Source organism: Rana temporaria, chromosome 3 (assembly GCF_905171775.1).
Source record: "Rana temporaria chromosome 3, aRanTem1.1, whole genome shotgun sequence".
NCBI lineage: Eukaryota > Metazoa > Chordata > Amphibia > Anura > Ranidae > Rana > Rana temporaria.
Window position 1 is genome coordinate 25211162 of NC_053491.1, and position 4841 is coordinate 25216002.

At 39.5% G+C, this 4841-nt stretch overlaps 1 long non-coding RNA gene across 1 annotated transcript; it reads right to left on the reverse strand.

The window, feature by feature from the left end:
* Window positions 1–335: 335 nt before the first annotated feature.
* LOC120930277 lies at window positions 336–1109 on the reverse strand. Its single transcript, XR_005747681.1, has 2 exons — window positions 779–1109; window positions 336–621 (listed from the first exon to the last, which is right to left on the reverse strand). It is a non-coding gene; the product is annotated as an uncharacterized LOC120930277 (long non-coding RNA).
* Window positions 1110–4841: the final 3732 nt, after the last annotated feature.

Sequence of the window (4841 nt, forward strand, 5' to 3'; positions counted from 1 at the left end):
AGTTACTTACTCACTCACTCACTGTAAGTATGTATGTGCCTACATTAGACACGTGCATTAGTTTTCGTCCGAATTTCTGGGATTTTCGCATTTGTTTTAACAAACGATAATGAACGTGCAGAATCCAAAATCCGAAAGATCCAACATAAAAAATGCTTTATTTCCATTTCGTTGTGACAACAGTTCGATATATAGTTATATTTAGAGTTACGATTGCCCTGGGGTGGTAATCAAACACCCCTTAGTATAAGGTGCCACATCCTAAATAATGTAGATATATAGAAAAAGACTGTATAGTCTGAGACTAAGAGAAAGTGGACTTTGTAGGCACCAGATTTAAAATATATAAGTCATTTTAATTTTAGCAGTACAAAAGCACAAAAACACTGAACAATTGCTCAAATGAAAGAAAAAGAATACAAAAAATGCAGTAAGATACACAAAGAACTCAATTCCTATCCCTTTCTGAAGACACCGCTGATAGCCACAGGGCTGGATGTAAGAATTACACAATGAGCGCTGGGTGGCGTTGTAACTTCGAGAGGTGATACAGGATGAGTTTTGATAAAATTGGGATTCAGCTCGACATGTTTCGCGACGTTGTCGCTTCTTCGGGAGCTTCTGGGTATTTAAAAGACAATACAATGTTGCCATTAGAGATATGCATATACATAAATACAATACAATATTGTTTTATATTAGGCATATTGTACATAAGTACATAGAGGCCTCTGAGCATATTGAAGAAAAGCATTTTGACTGTGACTATAATACTCACCGAAAAAACGGTGTTTTAGTAACTTTGGAGAATGCTCAGCAGCGTCCTGATACGATCAGACCATTTGCCTTGGGAGATGGAATAAAATACCATGGGTCACACCCACACATCGACCATGCTCAGTCGGGCAAAATTGAACCAGTTGGGGTATCTAAGAATGGATGGTAAACAGAGGTAATGGGTCCAAAACTGAATGGGACCATCAAGGATAAAAACAGAATTTAGAAAAAAGGAAAAAGGCCGGTATATAAAGAGAATATGAATAAAACAGTATATAAATATATTTTGTATTTTTTATATATTTTTTATAACTAATATGGCATACCTTTGAAAGAGGTATAGACGCCTGGGTATTGAGAAGACAATTCCAGGAATTAGAGAAAGGGAACACCCTTAAAGAAAAAATTATTGTTGGGACAGCAGAAGGAAAAAAGTCCATATGATTCCCCTCTCGGCTGTAAAAAATCCAAAAAGTAAAAAATGAAAAGGAATATATATGAGTATAAAAAACAAATATAAGTAGTCTTGTTAATTGCCCAATGATAGGCTTAATATTGATAAACACTTAATTTGTGAGAGGTGTTGTTAATGTTTTTAAACGAAACCTAGCATTGTACAAAATATTGGAGCATTAGCAGTCTATTACCTTAATTATGGAAGACTGGATAACAGGTCAATTCAAAAACTGCCACAAGATGGCAGCGGTGAGCATTAAGCTGATGCAGGGAGAAAGGAAACCCCCGGGGAGGAACAGCAATCAGCTGTTGAAAATACAGAGAGAAACGCTCTTAATGAAGGCATGGTCAATACAAACGCTAACAAAAGTGGTGAGAGGAGGAATGTACATACCCGAAAATGTGCTAGCAGGTAGGAAAATCGTGGGCAATGAGATGGCATACGATCCCGCTGGACGTCCGTCCTAGCTAGCAAGCAACAAGAGCACCTGCAGACACAGGCTCTTGTTGAGTTTAAATACCCCGCACGGATGACGTCATGTAATTGACAGTCATCCGGCTGGCCAGAGAGAGATACACTGCGCATGCGCGTGCGCATGCGCACAAGGAGCCGCGATTGGGCTAATTGTAGATGAAAAAACGGGTGTAAAAAATATGGTGTGTCCCAGATGGAAAGAATAATGGGGAAATAATGGCACCATATTAGAAGTGCCATCACATGGTCTAAGGTCTAGATGAATAACATCTGACCAGACAGTGTGATGGCTTACCTGGCCACTGGTTCATTCGCTCAGCGGTGCATGGTACTGTGGTGACTGTTGGTAGGACATGCATTGGTCTGAACATAAAAAAACGCTGGGTGAGCAAACTGTAAGAAAAAAATGGTGAAACATTTATATAAGAAACATGCAAAATACATGCATAACAATGTTAAATCCATCATATGATGGGCGTATATGGGACATTAATAAATGGTAATCTTGATGCTGTTTCTACCTATTAGAAATATAAATGAAGAAACTGCACAATATTTGTCACAGACAATACTTTAAAACCTGGAAACTGGGAAAGGGGAATGAGAATGGCCAAAAATAGGGCCAATCTAGCCACTAGAACAGACTAGCTGGGTACTGTGGCTTGATCAGGTCATAAGAACTTGAGATAATTATTTTATCAAATTTATCTATAATAGAATTTTTGATAAAACAAAAACTAAAACAAAAACAAAAACAAAAACAAGAAAGAAATCCACGTTTTTTTCGGTTAATGATAATCAAACCAAAAATGGGGGCTCAAAACATCAAACATCAGCTAATATTGATTTGATAGGTGAATCATTGGGTATGGGAGCTGCCATACAGGTCCCTCAAAGGAAGGGCCTGTATGACAGCACCTCATTGATCCCAGGTAATTTGGTGGCACCCAGACGCTCTATCCACAGAGTCTCTCTCTGAAGAATAGTTTTGTCCCAGTTCCCCCCTCGAGGGTCACGTGGGACAACCTCCAAAACAAGAAATTGAACAGAAGAAGTATCAAATTGATGAAACAACCCAAGATGGCGACTTATGGGTGTGAGCATCTTGGCATTTTGCGAATAGTAAATGTGATCGTAAATTCTTTTCCTCAATTTGCGTAGTGTTTTACCAACATAATAGGCCCCGCATTTACAGGTCATTAAATAAATGACCCCCTCGGTGTCACAGCTGGCCTGAAAGCGAGGTCTAAAAGTTTCCCCATTGGGCAGGCTAAATTTGGTGCCAGCTTGCACCCAGGGGCAATAGGAGCAATGGCCACATTTAGAGATACCTAGACTCTGATTGTGGGTCAATGGATTGGTTTTTACTTGGTAGTGGCTTGATGTTAATTTATTTCCAATTGAGGTGTTCTTTCTAAAAACTATTTCGGGCCTGCGTTTGACATATTTGCCGATGGTCACATCTTCGCTCAAGAGGTGCCAGTGTTTTTCTAGGCAGCTGCGTAGTTGATAATGTTGGGACGTGTACTTTGTTATAAATCTAGTGATTTGTTGGTCTTTGTTTTCTTGTTTATGGGGGTGTATGAGAGAGGGTCTATCTCGATTGAGAGCTTTGTTGAAAGCTTTCCTCAAAAGAGATTTGCTGTAACCTCGCATTAAAAGCCGAGAGCGCAGCTCATTAGCCTGAGATCTAAAATCCGTATCATGTGTACAATTCCTCCTTAGGCGGATGTACTGAGCATACGGGATACTGTGGATGAGATGTGTCGGGTGGCTACTTTGGGCGTGTAGCACCGTGTTTCCTGCTGTTTGCTTTCGATACAACCTAGTTGCAATGTTGTTAGAGGAATCTCGGTATATTGATAGGTCTAAAAATGATAGAGTATCTCTATTGTGTTCAAAGGTGAATTTTAAATTGAATGTGTTTTTGTTCAAACAGTTTATAAATTCATGTAAACTTTGTATAGTACCTGTCCATATGAGAAAAATGTCGTCGATATATCTATACCAACACAGTACTTGGGCCATGAAGTCATCGTAAGCCTCATTAGAGGCTATTTCCCTCTCCCACCCCCCCAGGTACAGGTTTGCGTAAGCCGGTGCGCAACAAGTGCCCATGGCTATGCCCTGTACCTGGAGGTAGTGGGAGTCTAGGAAAGTGAAACTATTATGGTGGAGGATAAATGACAACAGTTTCAAGATAAAAGCTTGAAATTTCCAAGTACGATGATCCTCCTTCATGAGGAAGGATCTGATGACTTCAAGGCCCAAATCGTGCGGTATACTCGAATACAATGCTTCGACGTCTATGCTAACAAATGTAGCGTTCGATGGTATTGTTACGCCATCAAGGTGTCGCAATAGATCTGATGTGTCCTTGACATAAGATGGGAGGCTAGTTACATAGGGCATCAAAAAGAAGTCCACCAGTCTGCTGGCATTTTCAGTAATTGACCCTATCCCCGAGATGATGGGTCTACCCGGTGGTTTGGATTTGTTTTTGTGAATTTTGGGGATAGCATAAAATATCGCCTCCCTAGGGAAGGCAGTATTTAAGTACTCATAGGTTTGTTGGTCAATTAGGGCTTCGGAAAAGGCAGAATAAAGTAATAATTTGAATTCCAAATGAAATTGGGCAATAATATCTCTTGAAATGGGTTTATACCAGTCTTTATTTTTTAGAATGTTAAAACACATTTCTTCGTATTGGTCGCAAGTGAGTAGAACTATATTGCCCCCCTTGTCCGAAGCCTTAATGACTGTGTCCTGCCTAACCTGTAGGGATTTGAGTGCTTTTTGTTGGTCGATACTGAGATTGGAAGGTGTAGATAAAGTAGACATATTTTTGACCTCATGGACCATAGCAATTAAAAAAGCAGAAACTTGTTCATTGGTGTGTAAATCTGGGAATTGGTTTGATTTGCGCTTAAAAGCACTGATGTCTTTTTTGCGTGGTAAAAAGTTAGTATTGGTTTCATTGGATGTAGGGATGATGGTGCCTTCATTTTCCTCAAGTAACAACATAAGATCTTTTAAGGCTCGAAATTCTTTTATGGTATATTTTTTTATTTGTTCTGAAAGTTCTCTCTCTGCCTTGATTCGCTGTTTGTCTGGATCAAAGATGTGTTTATAG